This window comes from Pongo abelii, chromosome 2 (genome assembly GCF_028885655.2).
Source record: "Pongo abelii isolate AG06213 chromosome 2, NHGRI_mPonAbe1-v2.0_pri, whole genome shotgun sequence".
In the NCBI taxonomy this organism is placed as follows: domain Eukaryota; kingdom Metazoa; phylum Chordata; class Mammalia; order Primates; family Hominidae; genus Pongo; species Pongo abelii.
Window position 1 is genome coordinate 53141892 of NC_085928.1, and position 27078 is coordinate 53168969.

Below are 27078 nucleotides of genomic sequence, written 5' to 3' on the forward strand. Positions count from 1 at the left end.
CAACATGTCCATAGATGCAAATTTTATAACTTTAATACTTTGGCAGGTTAGCATAGATTTACAGCAAAAGAGAAATTGACATAGAATTAAATAAATTATGCAGTAGGGAAATAAATTTTTTTTTTTTACTGCTCTTACTCAAACTCTAGACTCTGCCTAGAGTTTTATCATTTGCTATGCTGCCTCACATATTCCAAAAATTATTCTAAGAAAGAGTTATTTGGAGAATTGATTTAGTTTATAGAGCAGCTACTCAGAATTGAAAATAATCAATAGTACCTTAAGATTGAGGCTCTAACTGGATATTTCGGCAGGGACCCAAAGAGACAGTTACTCCTATAACTCCATTTAGTAAAATGTAGAGAGCATGAATGTAGCAGCCCAACCCATCTGTTCTTTTTTTCTAATTTTGAAGAGGTTATTTTTATATTAGTCTTTGGAATTTTTAGCTCTGTCTCTGCTATGCTACAAAAATCCTGATGCTAAAAGACTAAATTAAAAAAAAAAATAAATTGTTGATAAGAGGAAGAGGAAATTGCGGGATATAAACTTAGCCATTTTCCCATTTAGGCAGTATTTCCTTACTTTTTAAATAAACTCTATGACCTTTTACTTTTTCACTATCTCCTCTCTGCATCAGTTTTCTTATTGAAGTCTCAACATTTCTGAAAATGGATGTCTAGAATTTCTTTACAGGAGACATTTAGGGGCAGCTACCTAAAATAGGAGAGTTGGGGGGCTTATTTTAAACCTAAACTGAAATAATAGACAATTTATTTATTTATTTATTTATTTATTTATTAGACAGAGTCTCACTCTGTCACCCAGGCTGGAGTGCAGTGGCATGATCTTGGCCACTAACATCCACCTCTTGGGTTCAAGCAATTCTCCTGCCTCAGCCTCCCGAGTAGCTGGGATTACAGGCATACGCCACTATGCCCAGCTAACTTTTGTATTTTTAGCAGAGACAGGGTTTCACCATGTTGGCCAGGCTGGTCTCGAACTCCTGACCTCAGTTGATCCACCCACCTTGGTCTCTCAAAGTGCTAGGATTACAGGCATGAACCACTGTGTCCGGCCTAATAGACATATTTTTAAATTGAAAATATATGTTACTGATTTTAAAAAATAAAGATTTCTAAGATGATTTTATTCAGGCTTTACATAAGATTTTTAAAGAGTCCAATTTCCTAATATTATTACTAATATTATTATCAGAATAATTATTCTGGGGGAGACTGGTGTTAAAACAATTCCCACCATAGCTGATAATATAATAAATTGCATTGGCTAAGTGTAATTTATGAAACGATGTACAGTGGAGGCTCCTAACTACTTATATGAAGACTCCAATCACTTCTGCAATTGCATATGCATGTATTACTCCAAAATTATAGAATAATATGAATATACAGCAATCTATATATTTATTCAATTATCAATTCATTCACTTATCAAATATTTAAAATGTTCCTATCATACATATAGGTGTGGATATCTAAATTCGCACATGAGCAAAGCAAAATTAAATGGCCTATGCCATTCATTTGAAAAGTTAGGCATAAACACTCAACTGAAAAATCCCTTTTTCTAGCCCTCTTTGTTCTCATCATAGTTATAATGATACCTTCTTTTTACTTTAGAAGCTAACGTTCAAATATTGTAACTCTTTTACTAAATTCATGGTGTAGTGGTTAAATGTATCACTCTGGGGTTAAGCTCCCCAATTTTGTTACATACTTGCTGTGTGTCCTCAGAGAAATTACTTGACCTTTCTGAGCTTCAATTTCCTTTTTTTTTCTAAGTTATTTCTTTTTTAAGAAACAGGGTCTTACTCTGTCACCCAGAGTGGAGTGCAGTGGCACAGTCATGACTCACTGCAGCCTTGACCTCCTGGGCTCAAGCAATCCTCCTGCCTCAGCCTCCCAAGTAGCTGGGACTACTGGTGTGCATCACCACACCTGACTAAGTAAAGAACTTTTTTTTTCCATAGAAACTAAGTAAAGAACATTTTTTGTTTGTTTGTTTTCCATAGAAACAGCATCTAGCCATGTTGCCCAGGCTGGTCTCAAACTACTGGCCTTAAATGATCCTACTGCCTTGGCCTCCCAAAGTGCTGGGATTACAGGTTTGAGCCACCAAACCTGACCTGAGTCTGTTTTCTCAATAAAAAAATAAAGATATTAATAGTACCTATCTCATAGGGTGGTTGTAAAGATTGAACTAATTAATACATATAAACTACTTAGAACAGTGTCTTGTTTGTGGTGCACCCTTAATGCAAGTTTAGTATTCTTCTCACTAAAGCCTTATTTGTCTTCATTAGGTCTTCCACATGCTTACCTTCCTTGCCTCCCATAATCACCCCTAAACAATTATGGGCCATACTAGCTCAGCAAATAAGATCATTAAACCAATAATTGTACCTGTGTGTATTTCTGTATAATTATTATGCATTCTTGGCTAGAAATTCATAAAGGTTATACTGATATGGACACCAAATCTAAGTGATAATGCCAAATTTCCAGATCTCTTATTTAGCATGTTCCAGCTCACTCGATTATTATGAGAGGTTTTAAAGTCAACTGTAATTTCAGGTATCTATTGGAAAATACATTAAATACCCTCTAAATGATAAAAAGATAGAAGAATGCATTAATATAGCTGAAATATAGACTTGGAAGGCAGCAACAGCAGCTGGCTATGACCTTTTTATTGAGAAAGTGACCCAGAAAATGGCCGAGGAAATTTCATCATTTATTTCCTACTTCTGAACCAAAGTCTCAGATGCCTTTAAATCCCCATAGGATAAAGTTGGCTTTAGGTTGTATATAAAATACAAATTGAGTAAGGGAATATTTTATCTTTACTGCTGAGATGTTTTATCAGCTTTGAATAGAAAAACACACTAATATTTATTCCCTTAATATGTGCACATCAGCTTTAATTATAATCAATCTTTCCATAGATGGATTTCATGGGACTTAATGTGCTACCAAATGAAAAGACAGAACTTGCTAATTCTCTAAAATTACACATTTATTTCTGGGCATGTGGGTATAACCGTACCTCCATGCCATGTTCTTTCTATATTGCTACAAAGCACTATAGATTAAATTGTAGGTATGGAGTACCATATTAATTTGGAAGTTTGAATGTCTAGAATATTTTATATTTAAGTACAGATCACACAGAGTGGACACTCCCTAGTTAAGTTGTTAAATGGTTGAAAAAGGTCAAGATAAATGAAGCTGTATGATAAACTATGGAAGACAAAAATAACCTGTCTATAAATTTGATTTTGGGGCTAAGGTAGGTTTCTTTTGATATCACATTTATTCCTGTGTGAAATATAAGTATTCTGTGTTCATAACAGAGTGAAAATGTATACATTTATTCAAATGACTAATATTAAGAGCATCTACTGTGTGGACTTATGAAATAATATATATTTATTGCATTCACAATGCTTATATTTGAGTAGAGAATAAAGACAAGGCCAATTCAAATATAGGGGTATCTTATAACTGAGTTTGTACACTTTGACCATATTTCGTACATAATGGGTGGTGGTGGTTGTGTTAATTAATCTGATTGTATTCATCATTACACAAAGTGTGTGTATACGTATACATAAAAATAAAATCATCATGTTGTGCATCTTGAATATATTCAATCTTTATTTGACAATGAAATATTATTTTTATATATATATGCAAGTGCTAGGGATAAGCAGAAATGTACCTGGGGACATGGAAGGTGGCTCTGTAGGATTATTAAACATTTTGAGAAAAATCACATTTCAACTTCATCTTTGTAAGAGGTTGTGCTGGGCTTCCTTTCCAAATGAAATGCGGTGTGACAGGAAATAGACTCATGTAGCTCTCTTTAGTGAGATAGCTTTCTTTCTCAACATCAACTAACACATCTCCTAGGTGTCCTTAAAGTTTCAACCTATAAATATTCTACCTCATTAAGCATAAGGACCAGCCATGGACATATGCCGCTAGTGTCCACTTTCCTTCAGAGATTTAGGGTGATGAGAAGATAAAGGGTCTGCTTACCAGATGGAGCTTGTCAGATTAGCAATTGGAGCAGAGTAAATATCGCTGTCATATTGTTGTTTTGAAGCACAAAGAACCCCTTTTGTATAACGCATGTGCATATTTAATAGTTTAAAACAAAAAAAGCTCAGCAGAAGGTTGGCTGGTGGTTGTACCTCTAGCAGAGTGGCCATTGCCTGAAGGCACGTTGCTGTTTTCCTCATAATAGGGAACATTAGCAACCAGTGGCTTGAGAAAGGCAGAGTCAAATATGTCTCTTGGGGCCCAGTCGGCCACACGAAGTGAGAGCCGTTAGACGCAGCAATGAGATTACTGCTGCAGAAAGGGTTTGCCACATATATTACTGCAGAGGCTTTTCAGGGCTGCCAGCGCACTCAACTTACAAATGTCAAACATGATTTAAAAGGTTATCATGCTATCAAGAGGGAAGGAGAATCATTTTCCATCACTGAAATTTCTATTTCATTCATCGTGAGATGGCACATACCGCATCTCACGAAGGCCAACATTACTAAATAACCTGCTTTTATCTTTAATAAGTGTTTTATGGACCTTAAATTGGAAGAACCATTTCCACTTTATTTGTATTAGAAAATTTGATCTTTTCTGGTCGAATAACAGCATGATAGATACAGTGTGTGTATCTATGTATTGTGCTTATCAGATTGTTCTTTGAGGGGAGTAAATTTGTTTGTGATGTGTCAGTTAGGGAGAGCATACATAGGTAAGCTGTAGTTTTGATAAATGCATTTGTAGGTCTGCAGTATTTTATGCTAAAAATGACCGGGTGCAGTTCTCTGTGCTGCATTACTCATTTCTCTTTGGGCTTTATTGTGACTGGTGTTTAAAACAAGCAGCTTTCAACCTCTCTGACCCGTTTGGGAATATTTATTTGCTCAATAAGGACTCTATTTGTTGGCCTCAATGAGTTAATTTAAGTACAATTGTATTTGAAAGTTGCTCAATAAAAGCAGAAGACGATTTTTCTTTTATCTGAGGGAGATTTTAAATCTTGTTTTGTAACATTTGAAAAATAAATAATCTTCAAGTGCGGCTGTTAAAATGTGCAATAAACACCTTATTGTCAATGTAGAATTTTTAAACATTGCCTTTGCAGTCATAAAAGAGGGCAAAACAAGAGATTTCAACTGCCCTTTTGGTAGCATTCTTCACTCTGTTTCCTAGCAAATCACTCTGATGGCTTTTTCTGAGTGTGAGACTATAAAACTGAAGGTGGCCTACATTTCCAAGTTCCAGAATGTGCCACGCACAGCAATACATCAGTACTCTAAGCTGACACATTTGAGGATGGTGTTCTCAGGTGGGATGTAAAAAGGACAGAAGGATACAGTCTATGGTGTTGAGATATTGTCTGTTCCCCCTTTATCTGAGACTCTGAAGCATTAAATTAAAATCTGTGAATTCGCCCATGTTCGAATGGGCATTGTGAAAATTAAATTAAAGCTTATGGAAGGAAGCCTTCTCACCTTTCCTCCAAGTTCTGCACCGATTTTGTCATTTGCCAAAGTGCAAGTCACAACAAAAGGAAAAGAAAACAAACCAAAAAAATCTTTGAATTTTGAAAAATAATCAGACTTCTTTCATGGGACAATAGCACTAAAAATTGAAATTTATTCAACGTTCTCCAGATGGAGTATGAAATTAGCTTTCTAACATTTGAACAAGAGTGAACCTGAATATCTACATAAGGATTAATATGTATGTCTGTCTGTGCCCTTTTATTCTTTTGAAGACTTTCTGTAATATATACTGATTTCAGGTAGCTTCTTTATTGTTATGTAAACAAAAATAACAAATCTAGAGATACAAAAATATTTCCAGTTGAGGAAATAATTAGACCATTCAATTTTTCCCTCTTCTTTCATAAAGTAACAATAGAAAGAAAAATCACTTAAATATTGAATGATAATATTTATCTTAGTTTTGAAATTTGATGAAATAATAAATTTATTATAATAATGTATTCATATATTCAGTAACCAATGACATATTTATGTAAGTCTTGAATGTTTAAATAATCCTATTTAAAAATTTTGAAACATTATCTTTTCTAATTGGATTAAAAACTCCCTTTTACAAATCTCTCACATGGTTTCTTTTACTTGAAAACTCTTATAGTACATGTGAAATACAATTCTATTAATAAACTATGAATTCATATACATCTTTTTAAAGCATTCAGTTATTTGGGCAAAGCAATGCAAATGTATAAACTCAAAGATATAAACTATGATGGTTAATTTGATGAAGTATAACTCACATTAAATTGTAAAATGCAACGAAAGTGTTTCTTCTATAGCAAAATCTTAGCTTCTGTTAAAATAAACACACATTTTTAAAAATCCTGTGTGACCCTGTCTTAAAGAGGTAAGTTCACTAATAGACCAGTGAACTATTTTCTAGAAACCAAATTCAATTTTGAAGTAAAATCATGGTCGAAAAAGATGGAGACATATACCACATAACATAAAACTTATGTCAGTCCATATATGGGAGAAAGTTATCTTTCTACTATGATTCTACAATAAAAAATATTCATTTATATCTCATAGCTTAGTAAATAAATCAGAGGAATGTGTAATCTTAGAACTTTTGTTTTCATTCACCCAACATTTTTTTCTAGAATTCTTAAATTGAAAATTAAATGTCACGCTAATAGTGTTTTGCTTCCTTTAGAAACAAAAGCATTGTTTACAAAATGCATTATCTTTGCATGTGACAATACACAATTTCATTTTTCATTCTAGTTATCTTTAAAAAATTTAATAATGCATTCTTGCCACCTCTTTCCCAATGCCAAAATAGATACCTTGTCACCTTAAAATATTTCACAGAACAATTGCAGCCTTTAACATGCAGAACATAGCTGTCTGAGAAATAGGGCACTTTCCAGTGCTTGTGATATACAAACTTCATTTTATAAGTGCCTCCTGCATGCATCCTGGCCTCGTTAATTTATGTCGCTGGGTGGCATGAAAAAGATAAGGAGATGCCAAACTGGTGAGTTGTCTGTGACCAAAAAGAATTATTTATTTTGTTGGAACCGAGTAACCTAACACTAATATTACTTTTTATTTAATATTGGAAAATTATACATTAGATAATGTTTTCTAGAAATTAAGCTAACTATTTTAAAGTAGAGTTTACCATCTTGGCTAAGGGATTGCAAACACAAAAGCATACAGGGGTGAAGTGAATAAAGTCAAAGTGAATGGCTGCAGTGAACTGGACAATCTAAGCTATCACCAAAGACATGTTTCTTTAAACAGTTTGCTGGCAACCTTACCCATGGCTCCCATTGCTGGCTTCTTCATGAAGGCCTGCCATTCTTTATACTACTTGTCAGGCTTTTCGAAAAAGCAGGGGTGGGGACAAGGTGCGGTAGCTCACACCTGTCATCCCAGCACTTTGGGAAGCTGAGGCTGGTGGATCAATTGAGGTCAGGAGTTCAATACCAGCCTGGCCAACATAGCAAAACACCGTCTCTACTGAAAATAGAAAAATTAGCTGAGCATGGTGTTGGGAGCCTGTAATCCCAGCTACTCAGGAGGCTGAGGTGGGAGAATCACTTGAACCCCTGGGGTGGTGGTTGCAGTGAGCTAAGAGCGCACCAGCTACTCAGGAGGCTGAGGTGGGAGAATCACTTGAACCCCTGGGGTGGTGGTTGCAGTGAGCTAAGAGCGCACCAGCTACTCAGGAGGCTGAGGTGGGAGAATCACTTGAACCCCTGGGGTGGTGGTTGCAGTGAGCTAAGAGCGCACCAGCTACTCAGGAGGCTGAGGTGGGAGAATCACTTGAACCCCTGGGGTGGTGGTTGCAGTGAGCTAAGAGCGCACCAGCTACTCAGGAGGCTGAGGTGGGAGAATCACTTGAACCCCTGGGGTGGTGGTTGCAGTGAGCTAAGATCACACCAGCTACTCAGGAGGCCAAGGCAGGAGAATTGCTGGAACCCACAAAGCGGTGGTTGCAGTGAGCTGAGATCGCACCACTGCACTCCAGCCTGAGCAACAGAGTGAAACTCGTCTCAAAAAAAGAAAAAAAAGTAGGAGTGGGGATATTTTTGTCAAATCTAGGAAACGTGAAATTTCTAGAAACCACCTGAATTATATTAAAAATATTGACAATATATGAGTTGGGTAGATGAGTTTTTACCTTAATGAAAGGAGATATTTCCTTTTTTTTTTCTTTTTACTAAATTGCTTTTATACAAAATCTACAAATTAAATCTGCATATAAGGAGAGTTAAATTTAAATATTAATTTTAAGATTTTTGGAAAATGCGTCAGTCATTCTTTTCATGCGAGAGATAAAAAGTCTAAGCCAGTTACTTAGTCATGTTCTGTGTAGGCAGGAAGATCTCATCTGGATTCCCTGGCCTTCTTGGCATTCTGACTCACAATATCTTTATCAGTTTTCTAGTGATACATGAATAAAAGCATAATAAAAGATAAACCAAGGGCATCGTCAGGAGTTCAGGGGAGCCTAGGCATCCGTCTAGCTGGGAGAAAGAACCTAGACTTCCTAAGTGGCTTGGGACTCTCAACATTGTGTGAGTGACGCTGGATATATCCAAATAGACTGACAGAAAAGCCCTGGGAGGAGAAACAGAGGAGCATGGATGCTAGATACTAGACATAAATACTAAAATATATGTTGACAAATTTAAATAGTACCATTTCTGAACATTCTTGTGGTTTCATAACTTTATAGAGCTATGATATATACTAAAGATAATCACCACTTATCAATTTCAGTGAAACGAGTGGGGCCAGGGAATTTCATAGCTTTCCAAAATCTAAAATGCCTATATTGTGCACAGAATTTGTAGGTTACTTGGACATACTGTATTTCTCTCAGATTCTAACTAATTCTTAGAGAGTTGTATTTCTCTCAGATTCTAACTCATACGTAGAGAATTCTATTTCTCTCAGATTCTAACTTGTACTTAGAGAAGTTAAATAACTGACTATATAGATACACGTATAGAAAATGGTTGATCTGGGATTTAATCCAAGGTCAAGATTAAGACTTGACCAAGATTCAGTCTTGATCCAAAACTTTTAGTCCATTGTTTTCTCCACCATAAATCAAGGGGTTAAATGAACATTGGATTCTAATTCTGACTACTTATTCTGACTCTACTAATGATGGGCACTATTTATTGTTTTTGTTTGTTTTATTTTGTTTTGTTTTAATCCCAAGTAATTTCAATTTATAGCTAGGATTGAGAACCACTGGTTTAAAATCTAAGAAAACATAACTTATTTTCCTTTTCCTTTACTTTCATATATATTCTAATAAATGTCAGTTGTTATTAAGCCTTACGTTTATATACTCACAATACATAAATATGTAAATCCATAATTCACAGAAATGAGTTTATGTGCTTAATTATCCATCTCAAAAGCAGATTTAGAGGATTTAGGAGAAATACAGCATGTGATACCAATTACAAGAAAAAATGGGAAGTATTCTTTTGTAGTTGGTTGTTCCTAAATTCTGGTGTTTTCATCTGGAGGGACTGAAAAGAACTTCTATCCGTTGATTATCTATGATGTGCCTTCATGCTTATGGAGAGATTTCTTCATTCCAGATTCTCCTGGAAGAAGCCACTGAGTGATAACGAAAGTCTCATAATTAGGGTTGCCAAGTTTACTACATAAAAATACTTGTATTAAATGTGTTTATCTGGCAACACTGCTACTAAGAGCTTGGCTCTCAAATTCATCTCTGGTCCAGTGTTTTTAGCTCTCTTCCCAGATGAGTGATGGCAACTGCCGTGTCCGCAAAAGGCAAAACATCATCCTTCTCTGCTTTAGAGAAATTGACCTAGCTGAACTGTTTCTCTGGACAATCCAAGAGGAATCAAACATTTACATCAGCAAGAACCACATTTGTGTCTGTGATACTGTTGAAGGGTCCATAGAGAGATGACTGATTTTTAAAGCAGTGGTACTTGTAAAACAGCAACAGTAAGGCTTAAAACAAATTAATGCCAAAAGTGATTTCCTTCATTCCTTAATGTAAAATCTTCATGCATGTAATTCATAGTAACTGAAAATGGAAAGTAAGTGGTAGTTAGACAGTAGCTCTTTCTTCCATTAAAAAAGTTTAAAGGCTTCAAGTTTGTTTTCTATGTACTATCTAACATGGCCATGCAGCTATTCTTCATTCAAAGTTAGATCCCCTCCTAGGGTTTCAGTGACTGGAAGAGGAAAATTTCCTCTTATTTTACATTTCCTTTAATGGATCACATATCAAATTTTACATACACATAAACTCAAATTAAGAACCCGTTTATTGCAAAATTGTCTTTAAAAAGCTAAATCTAACGTTGATAAAATTTAGTCCCTATTTGTAGCCTGATGATATCTAAAAAAAGTTTTGGATAAAAGTAAATTTCTACACCTTCAAATTGAATGTTGCAGCCAATTGAGAACCTATGAGAAATTAAATTGAGAAAGATGTTTTTGAAGACCCATTTTGGAAGAAATGAATTCCTGTGTCTTGAGAACCCTAAAGCAGATAAGAAAGCAAGGCAATGGATCTAATTCTGTTTGGAGCATAAAATTCCTGCAATTGAGGATATATCAGAAAAGATTGATCTTGTGTCTATTTGTCTTGAAGTTCAGTTCAAATCTGGTTCTAGAGAAAAAGAAAGATACTAATTTCCAGACAGAGCAATTGTGTCTTTCGGAAAAAATGTGCATTTCTTCCCAATTGAGATGTCTCAAAATTAAATGGTATGATGCAAAGCTTCATTATCTTGTTTCTCTTAAGATTCAAGCCTAGTTTTTCAGAACAGTTATCCAATATCCTAAGAGATGAAACATAATTTAGAACAACCCTATATTATAAGACCAAGATTTACCAATACAATATCTATTTAAATATAGAATTACTATTTAATATAGAATTCAGTGTGGATAGTAGTGATGAGCTTTAAGTGAAAAAAAAATAAAAGAACAGAAACTCCATAATGGATTAGGTCTAATACAGCCTTTTTGTCATGAGTGAAGAGGCTAATGTAATATAAGCACTCATGAGTAATCAGATGTCTTCTGATGAGTGAATTGAAATGTCATAGCAGAAGTAATCCACTATACATTTTATTATGAATTTTTGTGGGTAGGTTTAAATTTATTTTCTGACTCATTTAATTTATTTAATCAAAATAAAATCTAAGATGCATGGAAAAACCAATTTTGGTAATAAGAGATTTACCCCAATATATTTATTCATTTCTAATGTTTTCTTTTTCTCATTAGTTGACTGGGTTATAATTTTTGCTTGTCATTCTTTATAGCTTTGTTTCTGGTTTTTGCTAAAGGCCACAAAACTACATACATCAAGTATTTCCAACAATATTGTACTATTTTATGTGCACCAGAAATATCCCGGTGCTTTTGGTAGCTCCAATCAAATATGTCTTATACATGATTTGTCAGATTCCACAGATAAACTGTATTTTTGCAAAACTGGATTTTAGAAAATTTAGTCAATTAGAAATATATGTGGCTATGTAATTGGCTTCTATTGTTTTGCTCTTAACTCATCTAAGATGTAATGCTAAGATCGTCATATCATCATGATCTTTGGTGAGAATGTAATTGCTGAAAATGTTTTGAAACCACTGGGTCAGTGATTAAGAACAAAAGGGATTCAGTGTTAAATCAAAGTTCCCATACAACAGTCATCTTGATTTACAGGAAATGGGGATTCTACTGGGTTCACTTGAGAAAGGCTCACTGAACTTCTTAACTTCTCAGGGTTCTTGTAGTATGTTAGTAGGACATGCTTTATGTGGATCACTAATCTCTTTTTCATAATCATTTGTTTCTAATAAACAACTGTCTCATTCTTTCATCTTTTAATACATCACTCAAAACAAATGACTCAGGGCTGGGCGCAGTGGGTCACGCCTGTAATCCCAACACTTTGAGAGGCCGAGGTGGGCAGATCACTTGGGGTCAGGAGTAGGAGACCAGACAGACCAACATGATGAAACCCTGTCTCTACTAAAAATATAAAGATAGCTGGGTGTGGCAGTGCATACCTGTAAACCCAGCTACTGGGGAGGCTGAGGCGGGAGAATTGCTTGAACCTGGGAGGCGGAGGTTGCCGTGAGCTGAGATCACCCCACTGCACTCCAGCCTCAGCAACAGAGCAAGAATACATCTCAAAAAAGAAAAAAAAAGATTCAGAAAATTTTAAAATTTGTTAAGTTTTTATCCTTCTTGAGCATATATATGTGACAGCCAGTTGAATTCCAGATGTTTTTCAGCTTACTTTTATATCTAACACCGGATACTACACAAATAAAAATAGTTAGAAGTTTTGTTTATTGAGTATTTTTGTGGTTACATAGCCAGACAACTTTCAAAACAACCAGTCGGTGGTTTCAAGTATGTTTTGATCTCCATCTTGTATCATATCATTCATATATTGTTAGCAAATGATGACTTTTACCTGTATTATTTGGAAGCATTTTATGAAGCCAGTTTTAGAAGTGCATTTAAAGAAACAGAAAAGCTCATACGCCTGCCTCTAACCAAGGACACAAGAGAAAGTGAATGAAGGTGTTTTAATTTTTATTTTTTGTCTTACCTTTCAATTCACACATAAACCGATATGGAAGTAGTACTATCTAATGTAGAAAATAGAAACCTATATATTTTTAAAGATTTTTGAGTGAGTGTGACTAGACAAGTCAGGTAATTTATCGTTTTCATTCTCAGGCCATAAAGATCCCTCTGGCAAACTGAAGAGTTTAATGACTACATATTTTCTTAAACTTTAACTGTCTTGAGTGAAGGGTACACATAGTTTGCACTATTGGTGAGTGAAAATGTCTGTCTTAAGCAAAGAGAAAACAGTCCTCCTCTGCCATGACAGTGAATAGAGACATACCTGTCAGAATTCAATATGGCAGCTACTCATGGAAATTATTCAGCACACACATTTTAAAAATTCAGAAATCTTAATTATCACCAAATCTAAAAAATCTGTGTCCTTTATTTACCTTTTCTGTTGGCTTTTAGACTCATGCTTAATTTCATAGCTGACAGTGCAAATCTTATCTTCATTTCTTAAAATTTCTAATTGGAACCCAGCAGTTGCATCCATAAAAGAAAATATTTCTTATGTGGAAATGGTGTAGCCTACTCCACTTTCCATCAGATACAGATTAAAGGAACAAGATAGAGCATAAGTGTGCATTTGTTATTTCAAGTACCAATTTTTGTTTTATCACTCAGGATGGGTTAGAGATTCTGTGTTAACAAACAGTCCCAAAATTTCAGTGATTTTTCCATTTAATTTTTTAATTGATACATAACAATTGTATGTATTTGTGAAGTACATAATGATGTTTTGATACATATAATATGCAGTAATCATATCAGGGTAATTAGCATATCTATCATTTCAAACATTAATCATTTCTTTGTGTTGGGAATATTCCATATGGTCCTTCTAACTATCTGAAATTATGTAGTGTATTATTGTTAACTATAGTCATCCTGAAGTGATATAGAATACTAGAACTTATTCCTCATATCTAGCTGTAATTCTGTATTCTTTCACAAATCTCTTCCTATCCCTACCTTCCCCAACCATTCCCAGTCTCTAGATCAGTATTTTGTTTTTTGTTTTGTTTTGTTTTGTGTTTTTTTGTTTGTTTGTTTTTGAGATGGAGTTTCGCTCTTGTTGCCCAGGCTGGAGTGCAATGGCGTGATCTTGGCTCACTGCAACCTCCGCCTCCTGGGTTCAAGCAATTCTCCTGCCTCAGCCTCCTGAGTAGTTAGGATTACAGGCATGCACCACCACGCCTGGCTAATTTTGTATTTTTAGTAGAGATGGGGTTTCTCCACATTGGTCACGCTGGTCTCGAACTCCCAACCTCAGGTGATCTGCCCGCCCTGGCCTCCCAAAGTGCTGGGATTACAGGCATGAGCCACCGCGCCCGAGCAGGATCAGTGTTTTTAAAAACAATTTTTTTAAAAAAAGGTCTAAAGCCTATCAGTCCTTGGGCTACATGCCTATTTCATGTTGGCTGGGGCCTTGCTCTGGCATAAGTATTGACTTTCCTTGAGTATCCAGGGTGAAGGAATGTTGACACTCTGGTGATAGTGGCTGAGGGAAAGGAGAGTTCTGGAAGCTTTTGTATCAACATAAATCAGCCCGTAGTAATGCGTGCCATAATCTGTTACAACTCATGGGCCACAACAAGTCCCATGCCACACATAACCATGAAGAAGTCAGAAGGCAATCTAGCTATGTTTCTGGAAGGAGGGGACCACCACAAACATTCGGCAAGCACCGATAATGATTATCCATATACTACCTGCAAATCTAAAACCCCAATTTAGGTTCCATTGCTACCAATCTTACCTAGTCTACATGCTGAATTAACTCCATATTTTAGGTATCGACTTTTTAAAGAATTGCATCTAGCATTTGGCCTTCTTCTTTAAGCAGAGTTATCTTTTATGTGTTATTGATGTGTTTTTGTTTTAAGGTGTTTTATCTTAAGTCAAAACAAACACTGGTGAATATGTCATTAGTTACTAAGCCTAATAATTATAACATTGATTCAACGGGATTAAAATTTATGCATGAGATTCTGCTATCAGGTTTTTCAGGGAGATGTTCTGTGACTCCAAGACTTACAGTTTCTGTGTTTTGCATGTCATTTTACAAATATACCAGAGAATAGACTGTGAGTCATAGAATTCTAACATCATAGGGTTGACAGGGAAGTGTTAAAAAAAACATCTATTTCTTATATTTTGACAAGATTGTACACAAGGCATTATATATCAAGCCATTGAGGATGGGAGGGAAGACAGAGAAAATTATTTCCCAAAATTGTTTCATTCAGTTCATCATAGAGCAAGGTTGTCCCATATAACTGCTGTAGGGAATGTGGGTAGGGTTTGTCTTGTGAAAAATAAACTTATTTTTGGCCTTCTTTTTGCTTAAATTTCAGTAGCATGTTTTCTCTTTACAACAATTTTCAAACGAATCTACTTGGAAGTTTTGTATTTATCTCATTAGCAAAATTAATATTGTATAAGTTCATGAATATTCTGAATAATAATAAAAATGAAAATAAAACAATGTGTTATAGGGAGAAGAAAGCAGGATCACATTACTGTGATCCCTGAAGTGCCTTAATGTCTTCAAAGCCTCAGTTTCCTTCTCTGTACAATGGAGGAAAAAAAATCAACCTTTTGCAAATTAATAATATGAACTTGGAACTACACAGAGGTCTTATTTGCAGAACAGTCTTAGAATAACTACATAAATAGCAGCATGGTAAGTATAACTGTATGTAAACAAGCACACAATTTTAAATGGAAATTAAATTTTATTATTCAGACCACATTGATTTTATCTGATCAATCTACTCTCACATATTTGAGTTACAAGGTCTGAGGGTGAATGGCATTGTGTGATGAATTCCAGCAAATCTGGGCTTTACTTAATCAACTTTTACAGTGTTGGACCAAACAGTAAATGCTGGTAAAGTTGATTTGTTCCTCTCTCCTTAACTTTGAGACGCTTAATCAAATAAAACCATAAAATTTAAAAGCTAGAAGTGACTTTGAATTCATATCCTCTAATCCCTTCACTCACATTTTTTAAAACTGGGCTGTTATCAGTTAGGAATTTTATTCAACTGCTAGCGAAAGATTTTTGAAAGTTAATGCTGTATACAAATTATAAATATATACCTCCAATGTTTTTGCAAGTTTCTTGGCCTTCCCTATGTAACTGCCTACAGGGATGGCAAGGTTTGCACAGCGTCTTATTTATAAAATAATAAGAATGACGTTCAACCAAGGAAGCTGATTTTAAAAAGAAAGAAAAGAATGATAAAAGGCAAAAGGGTAAGTGGCTGATAAGTTTGTCTCATCTTAAAAACAGCCAGGGTTTTTTGGTTGTAACTTATTGCCCAGCATTTTTTTTTTTTGAGTCTTCAATATTTTATTCAAGTTTCTGTAAGTGATGTTAATTACAGCATTTGAAGGGGAGGATCTAATTCCACACAAAATGGAAGACTTTAAAATGTACCCATTAAACTGCTAAAAAACCAGTTGAGTGATGAGAATACAAAAGAAGTCCAATTTAGAGTCTGAGTGTTGTCACCATGTGATTACAATCACACAGACTCTTCCAATTATAGCTGGAGCTCCTGGAAGCTATTTCTTACTCTGGTGCAAGGGCAAAAAAATACAACACAGGAAGGAATAAGTCCTGAATTATTGGCTTCATCACATCCACCTTTCTCCACCCCAAAATGGCACGGAAGAAACAGTGACCACACCCTGCAGACCATCTGGTGTAAAAGAAGAGATGACGATGAACTGGGGTGGGAACAGGTCATGAAGATCTGTCTAAAAAAGTCTCATTCTGGTGAGTTTGTAACACTGTGAAGCAGCGAGGCTCTCACCAATTAGGGTTAGGAAACCAAGGTTCGATTCTCAGGAAATCACAGTTTCATTCATTTACCCAATATGAATTTACAAAGTGCCTACATATTACCAGCTACCACTTGAAGGCATTTCTAGATAAAAAAGAAACTTGGCATCTCAAAGGGGCTACCGAGTTCCCCCCAAGCCTACCACTGAAAGGACCTTTTTTGGAAATGGGTTTCTTTTGTACCTCTGAAAGGGTAACATCTTAAAGCTGAATCATCTTTAACCTCGAGGTCTAACATGTTTAACAATACTTGCATCCCAGTCATACAACATTAAAAGATACACTAAATTCTGAAGGTAGCTATGCTGCAAAATAGTTTAAAATTAAACAATTGTACGGTATTCATTCATGCTTGAAATTTCAGGCCTAGACCAAGCTTGTGGCCACCAGCCTTGATGTTCTTGCCATCCAGGAGAGCTGACAGTGTCAGTTTGATACCTGGCTGCAGGGTCTGAGTGCATCCTAAACCTATCAGGCTGGAGTTGTTGACTTTAATGGAGAAGCAGGCATGAGGGTCAATCTGATACTTGGCTGCTATTCCGAAGTGCATGTTACTGTTTCCTGCTGTCCAGACGAGATTGACAGCGGTCTCCAACTTCTTGTTCACCTTCTGGTGGATGGAGCCGCCAAACTCTGCCCCGTCATTCACATTAGTGTGAAGCCGGAATTCATCAGTCTTGGAGCCAATTGCAAAGTTGCTCTGGGTCACTCAGGAAGGACTTTGCAGTCTCAAAATGCATCTGGTACCCAGCCAGCCAGCCCGGTAACCCGGCACTAGAGCACCCCGGATGGAAGCCCAGCAATGTGGAAATCCACGTCACAGCCCAGGGGAATGTGCTCCCACTTGCACCCTGTCTTGATTTTAGCATTTTTTTTTCCCCCAGTGTTAGGTGAGGATGAATGGAAGGTCAGCCTCAGGGCACGTGCAAGCTGACCGTCCACGCTCATCTCGGTGCTTAGTGTATTGTCGGGGTTTCATTTCTCAGTAGACCTCAAGCCACAGTCCGTCCATCGGTACCTGGTTTCCAGACTGCCCGTCACTTTGGTGCTCTCAGTGTTGGCTGAGCCTGAGCTTGTAAACTCCGATCCATCCTCCGATTTCGTTTTCAAATCAAGCTTTATTAAGCCAATCCATAGCCCTTGGTGAAGACATCCCTAGCAGATTTGCCAAGATTGGCATACGTGGGTGGCACAGCCGTCTTCTGCTCAAAGGTGGCGGCGGGCTCGGCGGGGGCTGCTGGGGGGCTGCTGGGGGGCTGCTGGGGGCTGCTGGGGGGCTACTGGGAGCTGCTGGGGGCTTCTGGGGGGCTACTGGGGGGCTGCTGGGGGGCTGCTGGGGCTGCTGGCGGGCTCGGCGGGGGCTGCTGGGGGGCTGCTAGGGGGCTGCTGGGGGGCTACTGGGGGGCTGCTGGGGGCTGCTGGGGGGCTTCTGGGGGACTACTGGGGGCTGCTGGGGGCTGCTGGAGGGCTGCTAGGGGGCTGCTGGTGGGCTGTTGGGGGGCTGCTAGGGGGCTGCTGGGGGCCTGCTGGGGGGCTGTTGGGGGCTGCTGGAGGCTGCTGGGGGGCTGCTGGGGAGCTACTGGGGGCTGCTGGGGGGCTGCTGGGGGGCTGCTGGGGCTGCTGGGGGGCTGCTAGGGGGATGCTGGGGGCCTGCTGGGGGGCTGTTGGGGGGCTGCTGGGGGGCTGCTGGGGGGCTGCTGGGGCTGCTGGGGGGCTGCTGGGGGGCTGCTGGGGGCTACTGGAGGGCTGCTGGGGGCCTGCTGGGGGGCTGCTGGGGCTGCTGGGGGGCTGCTGGGGGGCTGCTGGGGGCTACTGGGGGCTGCTGGGGGGCTGCTGGGGTTGCTGGGGGGCTGCTGGGGGCTGCTGGGGGCTGCTGGGGCTGCTGGGGGGCTGCTAGGGGGCTGCTGGGGGGCTGCAGCACCGAGGCAGGGAGTTGCCCAACATTTTAATACAAGGCTCCACATTGCAAAGAAGGTGGGGTGATTTATTTTATGTTATTTATTTATTTTATTTTATTTCATTTTATTTTAATTTTACTATTTTTTTGAGACAGGGTCTTGCTCTGTAGCCCAGGCTGTAGTATAGTGGCATAGTCTCGACTCACTGCAACCTCCGCCTCCCGAGTTCAAGCGATTATCGTGTCTCAGCCTCCTGAGTAGCCAGAATCACAGGCACCTGCTATTTTTGTATTTTTAGTAGAGATGAGGTTTCGCCATGTTGGCCCGGCTGGTCTTGAACTACTGACCTCGGGTGATCCGCCCACCTCAGCCTCCCAAAGTACTGGGATTACAGGCTTGAGCCACCACGCCCAGCCAGTGATATAGTTTTATGACTGGTCACCTTATGTATTCTTCCAATTCTCAAGTTCTATTAATAAAAAATGAAAGAATATAGATAATGCATTAGAAACATCTGCTGCAGGGGCCTGTTTTACCATTACGGATAACGTTATGAATACAAGTATTTCTGTTATTTATATTTGCCATTATGTCTGTTCTGGAATATTATCAAACCAGAATTATAATTAGCAAGAGACTATATAAATTAAAATCACACATTTTAAAGTAAAACTGAAGTTGGCTCAAACTAGGACTCCACCACTTGAGCAAACTACTTAGCACAAATTACTTAAACCTCGATGTTCTCATCTATAAAATAAGGGCTTTACAAGGTCAAGGACTAAATTAGATAATACATGTAAAGTGAAACGCCTAAATACAATGCCTAGGATATAGTAATTGCCCTGTAAGTTGTGAGTGCTACTATGAACCAGCCAATGGTCTCTGCTACATACTATGATTGAGAAATTAAAGATGGTTGACATTTTATATAAATCAATGTCAAGGTCATATTATTTATGAAATTATTGTACTTCAGGTCATCAGGATTGCTTTAGTGCATTTGAGACTCGTTTCTTAGATGACAATGATTCTAATCCATCTTCTATCAAAGTCTCTATTTCTCCGTTTAAATCTGGCAGTTCCATCTTCTAGAGACATGACCAAGTCAATGATTTTGATTAGTCTGTGCTCCTTACCCAATATTACAATACCTGGAAAGTAATTATGTTTCTATTTTTCATTTTAATCTGCTCTTATCATATTGACAATATGGGCAATGGCCAAGTCCATTATGAGTTTCATTGCTTATGTGCCAGGTGTTCGGAAGTTCATTCTTTGAATCTAACGAAAGTAAAAGATAAAGTCACAGAACTCTGGTTCATTTTATGCATACATTATTCTAACTTTGGATAAAGAATTAACCATTCTTTTATATCCTGTATTGTTTAATGTCTCCCTTGCCCAGAAATAAGGATTTTTATTACAGTGACTTCAGTCACTGATGAGGCATACATACAGAAATCTCTTGTTAAGTAAGATTAGAATTTGTCTTTGGGCCTTTTTAAAGTTTCTGCAAACGGATAACCCAATTGCTCATGCTGATTGACAGAACAACATTGAATATCTAAGTAGTCTAGGCCTTTGTCTGGTCATTAGAATTTGTCTTTTTGAGGTCCATTGGCTGGAAAGTTCATACTACAATTGAGTGTGCTATGAGTAAGACAGCTTTAATTGAAGCCTCTGAAGAGGGAAGGAAAATAACAAAGAAGACTCTTTTGTATCTTTTCCCGTTATCAATAATGCTTGGAGTGGACAGTGGTGGTGAATGACAATATAGAACATGCCTTTTTTCATGTGAAATTATTCAAATGATGCTCTGGCTATGTCATAATGTCTGCATTCTCCAGGTATATGTGAAACAGATTTTAATGGATGTTGGGTGGCTTCCATTCACTGTTTCATAGTTGAGAAAGTTGCTTATGCTGTGGATCCTCCTTTTCTGTTGCTGTTCAGTCTGCCCCCAAGTGGTAGAGAGCCTAAAAACCCAAAAAGATAACAACGTGGTCAATCCATGACTTATGGCTGCAATTGTATGCCTGATTGATTTTTGTTGGTATACAACAGCTGAACAATTTGAAATTTATCACATGGAATATGAATTCACCTGTTCAAATCATGGCAGTATAATAATTCTTGAAATTGTAGCTGCACATTTTAATTCATTACACCAAGTAAATAAACTTCAAGACATTCAGCCACCATTCATGAAATAGATTTCTAAAGGTTTTGTGGGGATCATTTTCTTTCTCTTACCCTCTTGTTTTAAAACTCCTCTCCCCACCATGGCCTTATACTGGAAGACATTTTTACTCTTGATTTCTAGCAATTGCTGGCTGGTATTGTTGAGTTATAATATTTCAGTGTGATTCAGAGCTCTGACCATTTTCAAGTTCTTAGGAGCCCTCTCGTCTCATTTTTAAACATGGTCTTTGGGGAATGACAGTGATTGTGACAGATGGTAAAGGAATAAGATTGCACTTTGGCGCTGCTTCTGTCTTTGCCTCTTGATCTTTTCCCACTTTCTCAAGGCAAATTATAGATTTCCTTTTGCCTCTAGAGGGACGCAAATTGCAGTTGCCAGTTATATGGTTCTTTGTTTCTCTTTCTAGCTCTTAAAAAAAAAAGAAGGGCTCTTATTTAATTAAACATTGTCATTACATTTATTGTTGATGAAGGGTACTGATTTGTATGTTGGCCAAATATCTGACCAGACAAGGGAGAGGACTTGTTGAACTACAGGCAAAAAAAGAAAAAGAAAAAGGAAAAGAAACTTTTGTTGCTTTTGAAGGTAGCTTCCCTCTAGTGGCAAAAACTGGTACTTCATGTGTAGACTACAAGGGATTTTTAAAAAAAAATTTTTTTGTTATCTCTTTTTAAAACACTATCTGATATGTATAATTTATATATCACACATTTTAATGAATGTGGCTTGCAACTAAAATCGAGTTTCCTAAAAAGTTTAGAAATCTTTTCAGTTATCAAATTCATAATATTAGGTATGCAAAGTAGGCAAGGTGCTTTACTGTTCATTTTGTTCTTCAGTAATCCCACACATACAACACACAATTCCAAATGAAAGGATTCTAGTTGACTCACAAGATAGTTAATAAAGGGGTTCTAGATTTTTTTCATAATTTATCAAAGGAGTGTGAAGGAACTTAAAAAGTATCACATAAGTTCGGATAGTGGGCATATTGCTGTACTTCTCTGTATATTAGAAATATTTTAGGCTCGGCACAGTGGCTCATACCTGTAAACCCAGCACTTTTAGAGGTCAAGGTGGAGGGTTACTTGAGCCCGGGAGTTCAAGATCTGCCTGGGCAACATAGGGAGACCCCATCTCCACAAAATATTAAGAAATTAGCCAAGCATGGTGGCACACACCTGTGGTTCCAGCTGCTTGGGCAGCTGAGATAGGAAGATCACTTGAGCCCAGGAGTTCGAAGCTGCAGTGAGCTGTGATTATGCCACTGCACTCTCCAGCCTGGGTGACAGAGAGAGAGAGACCCTGTCTCAAAAAAAGAAAGAAAGAAAAAGGAAAAGTTTTATACTGGAAAAATTTTAGAGAGAGGTGATAGAATCACTAGATAGTTAAAATTTAAGTATTAGAATTTAAAGGGCACTAGAGATTAGTCGAGTGTTACAGTTTTAACTTGAACTTACTCGTTCACATTCATGTAACCACTAAGAAAGGATTTAAGCAATGCCAAGAATGCGCTATAATTTAGACAATGTGCAGGAAATACAAGAACAACTTAGACAGGCAAGCGGCAAGTGAACAGAGAACTGAGCAAAGAGATGAGTGCTAATAGAAATATGTATAACAAACTAAGGGAGCACACCAAGGACAAAGTGGCCCTTTGTTTGAGATGGAGAAAAGGACAGTTAAGTACAGAAGATAGGTGTAAATGATCAAGAGTTTGGGCACAGTGCACGGGTATTTTCCATGCACATAGCACCATGGGAAGTGGTTCTGAGCAATCAGGAGACAACAGGGCTTCAAGTATGGAAGGCTTAAATGGAGAGAGCTGAGGGAGACTTGTTGTTAATAACTTTGCTAGAGCAAGTCCTAAGCAGGCACTGTTTTATACCATAATAATCAAATGAGAGAATATGAGGTTTGGTTCCCCAGGCTCCACATGTGACTATGAATAATCTTGTAAATAATATATTCCTTCACAAAACACAAGATAGTCTAAAATAACCGAATGAAATGATGTTTTTTTGCTTCTTTGACTTCTGACCAAATATGGTGTTCCTTGGAAGGAATTATGTTTGACACTGTATTGTATGACTGGAAAAAAATCTATAATGAAGAGGTGCTCAAATTTGAAGTATCACTGAGAAAATTCACTTCAACAGAAGTCTGGTGATGGGAGAATTAAGCATACTCAAAAGTTCTAGTTGCATTCTGAAGTCAATTTCAAGTTGTCAGTCCTAATTGGGAGTGGGGTTTGTCTAACATAATGCTTAAGACATTTTTGGTGGCAAAATTTCACAATTTAAAGGAACACGATACAAGCTTGGAAGAAATGCAGCAGATTGATGACCAAGACCTAGGCAATCTGTAAGTAAGGAAATGGGATGTCAGGAGAGAAATTGACAGTTGTTTAGATAATATCCACACTTGGTTGGATGGACTATATTTTATAGATATTTTCATCCTTGAATAGTTTAGTTTCTAAGATCTTTATTATGAAACAAGAACATAGGTATAATATATATGTTATATATAACATATATATTACAGTTATAAAGAAAGTGTATGTAATTACTTGTATCAAATAGTGTTTTATCTGACTCCCTCCATGTCCATAAACGTATTTTCCACACTGGCTATCACCCATGTTCACTCCCACCTTTACATTCTCAAGGATTTCCAACTGCCCAGGACTATGACCTTCATGCCCCAAGCACATTAACCCTCCTTTGGCAATACTCACCTGCTGTTGACTTTTCATACTCTCCTGAGTTGAGCCTTAATTGCGTCTTATGACAGTTATCTCAAGACTCTGATATAAGGTATAAGATGAGATCAAGTTTGTAATCTAAGAAGCTCCTCCATGCTAATAGAATAACGCATTTGCATTTTGACCTGTTCTTTCTTCCAAAATTAACCAAGAAAAATAGCTTTTCTGTAGAACATGGGCTATTTGAGAAAATGTGTGTCAAATGACTTTGTCATCATTTAATCACACCAAGTGCATGCCTTTGGACTCTAGTTGTGTATAGAGCTAAACCAATATTTGATAAATGTTTGCAATACTGATAACAAATTTCTGAGATAATTGGGCAATGTTATTCTTGTCTTTTAAGGATGAAACTCCTGAAAATGATTACAAAGCCCATTGCTTCATCACACACAAACACATCCACACAAACACATCATACACACACACACACAATTTTCAAGCTTTGAAAGGCTCATGTGTAAGACAAAGGGTATTTTCAGTAGGCTTGGAAATCACTTGGCGTTTTTGAGATTTGCCAAACAGCTTGAGATACTTAAAAATATTTTTGTTCAACCAAATTCCAAACATGTTTTTTCGAGTACTTTTTTTAGGTCAATTTTTATAACCATGTGTAATTTCAAGAAAATTTAACCCATATGTTTGTTTCTGTTAGTGTATAATCAGATTGATTTATAACACAGATGTAAGTATTTCCCTTAACACTGGTATATGAAGAGGGTGAGAGGGTCCCCCAATTTGCTGCTTGGGACAGTCCACAGTGAGACTTTAGATTAATGATCACAGACTATAACCCAGTTCTAATCTCAACACAGTCTCCATGATAAAAGTCACAGAGGACTGGCTATAAGTGTCAGCAAAAGATCAGATCCAGTTACTGCAGTATGTTGATGAATGTGTGTTCCTAGCACGGACTCAAAAGATGGAACTCCGATTGATGACTGTACGGCACTGTGAGAATGAAGCCTTTAAGTGCTACTAAAGGTCTTTACCAACTGTGATGAAAAACTGCATCTGTGAGTAATGCTACTTACTGGCAAAATAGGACTGTGACCTGCCAACATATTCCATTATTTTTTGTGGCATTGAGTATAAAAGTAGACCTGTTGTCCTGTTGCAGGGCAAGTAGAAACACAAGTCAAAATAATACCGTACTTTATAGGCCAGGCGCGGTGGCTCACGCCTGTAATCCCAGCACTTTGGGAGGCCGAGGCGGGCAGATCACGAGGTCAGGAGATCGAGACCATCTGGTTAACACGGTGAAACCCCGTCTCTACTAAAAATATAAAAATAAATAAATAAATAAATAACTGGATGTGGTGGCGGGCGCCTGTAGTCCCAGCTGCTGGGGAGGCTGAGGCAGGAGAATGGTGTGAACCCGGGAGTTGGAGCTTGCAGGGAGCTGAGATTGTGCCACTGCACTCCAGCCTGGGTGACAGAGCAAGACTCCATCTCAAAAAAAAAAAAAAAAAAAAAATACTACCATACTTTACAGGGATAGCAAAAATGAATTTTTAAACTAGCATGTGTTTCCTATAAGTAATTCTTAAAATTAAACGGAAATAGAAAAACCCTAACGAGAACCTCAGAGTCAGCCAATGTGCCACCTTAGAAGTAAGTGATACTCTCTCCATGGTCAAGATGCTGTAGGTAGGAATGGATAATAACAGGATGTCAGAGTAAGTGCCAAGTGGAAGGAAATTAAAGTATAGTTATGATGTAAGGGGGCAGACATAGGTAATTTTAAAAACAAGGATATTTTAGAAATAAGAAATGATTCATAAGTATTGCTTGTGAATGCAAACCAAAAGTCAGATATCACATGCATAATGATGTCTGACTCTATCCAAATACTTACAACATTTTCAGGGAAAAAAAAATATACTCTCTGATCCTGAATGTTGTCCCTACAGAGGAAAGAAAATGAACCTGTTTACCAGAGGGAGAAATCTCAGTGACTGAAGAAGTCAAACAACTTTTTGAACTCTGAGAGCCACCTTAGCTGTTCTGCTTCAGGGTTTTGGGCAACATAACAACATCTTTATGAATGTTACCTTATAGAACGTTAGTTATACCAGAGCAGACGCAACTGGGGATTTGACAACTCTGCCACACTTTGACTGGACTGACATTTCCTTAGCAGTAACAAGCTGCTACTGTCTGGTGCCATGGGGGCCCTGGGCTTGATTTAGTAGCACTGACATTGACTGCTTGTTATTTCATATCTTAGAGCTGTCAGGAGGCAACTGATGTCAGCATAAAATTATTTGATAGCTCTGCATCTTGGGCAAAATGTGAATCTATCGATGTTATAAAATAGTCATCAAATTCTTGGAATTAGGGGGTGGAGATAATTGAGAAAGAATACTTACCTGGTTTATTGTTAAATAATCTTTTGTTTAAAATTTGGTTCACATAAATATGAACTGTAACTATCTATTAGGGACATACTGGTTGTACTCATTAAACTACATGCTCATCTAATTCTAACAACAGTTTCAGAGGATAAATAGTATTATTTTGATCCTCATTTGACAGTACAGATTATACTCCTGGAAGATGGAAAAGCTGGGACGCAAATGCAAACAATCTGGTTCCAAGATCCGTGCTTTCACCTTGAGTTACATGGTTTTTCCCATGGAATTGAAGATCCTAGATAAATGGAATTATTTCCTTGAGTTGCCGTTGATTTTTTTCTTTAGTTTTAATTTTAGAAAACATCTGTTATTTTATTGAGGGAAAATAGCAATTAGTGCCTTGTATGATCTGATAAATACTCACTGAATGAAAATTGGAACTTTTTATCATCCTCATAGCTTTTCTGGAGTAACCATGTATCCAATGGAATGATTCTAGTCCTAAATGGAGTTGGTCAAAGACTAATTCTCTCATTACAGTACTTACTTTAACACAGTATTTGAGAACACTTTGAAAATTTGAGGAGTAGTGAGTAAATGTGGGGAATTTTGATTAATAATCTCAGTAATAAAGACTATTAGAAGCTCAGAAGCTCGCAAAAAATAAGCAAGAAATACTTATCAAATTTATGAATTGTAGCTCAGTTTACCATTCTGTTGATCAAATCACTTATTTTTAAACACAGTGATCTTCAAATATAGCCATTTCTAAAGAATGCATTTGCTTCTTTCTGAAAATCACCGGACAACCCCAAATCATTTCCATTTATAGTATTTTGTATGTCCATTGATCTTGTTTTGTGTTGTTTAAAAGTATAATCTTTTATGTTTTTTGATTAACTTGAACAATGACAGATCACAATTTAATTTCTAGAATGTGTCTTTGTATGTGAATGTGTTCCTTTTTTTCAAACAAATCACAAAGATCTAGGGGAATTGTGATTCTCTAATTCGAGCTCAGTATATACCAGTTGAAAGCATTTAGTTGTGATTAAAACAGATTGAAGGAGATAATCCCTCTGAGAAAGCAGCTTCAAATAGCTTAGCAGTGCTTCTTCGGGGATAAGAACTAACACAACACAAGCTAATTCCTCCAAAGTCTCCCTGGTGGAGCTGCAGACGTACCTTTCATTTGTTGTTTTTCTTCCCTATAGCGTTCTATTTGAATTCCTCTTCAATATGAATTCTGCTTTAATAACAGTTTACTCATTTTGTTTTC

The 27078-nt window shown here is 37.3% G+C and overlaps 1 protein-coding gene and 1 pseudogene across 23 annotated transcripts in view; one reads left to right on the forward strand and one right to left on the reverse strand.

Annotated features, from left to right (window-relative positions):
- ROBO2 (roundabout guidance receptor 2) overlaps positions 1–27078 on the forward strand; it is a 609610-nt gene that overhangs the window by 252856 nt on the left and 329676 nt on the right. The gene's annotated exons all lie outside the window — the stretch shown is intronic.
- Positions 16804–17751, reverse strand: LOC100459604 (voltage-dependent anion-selective channel protein 1-like; annotated as a pseudogene).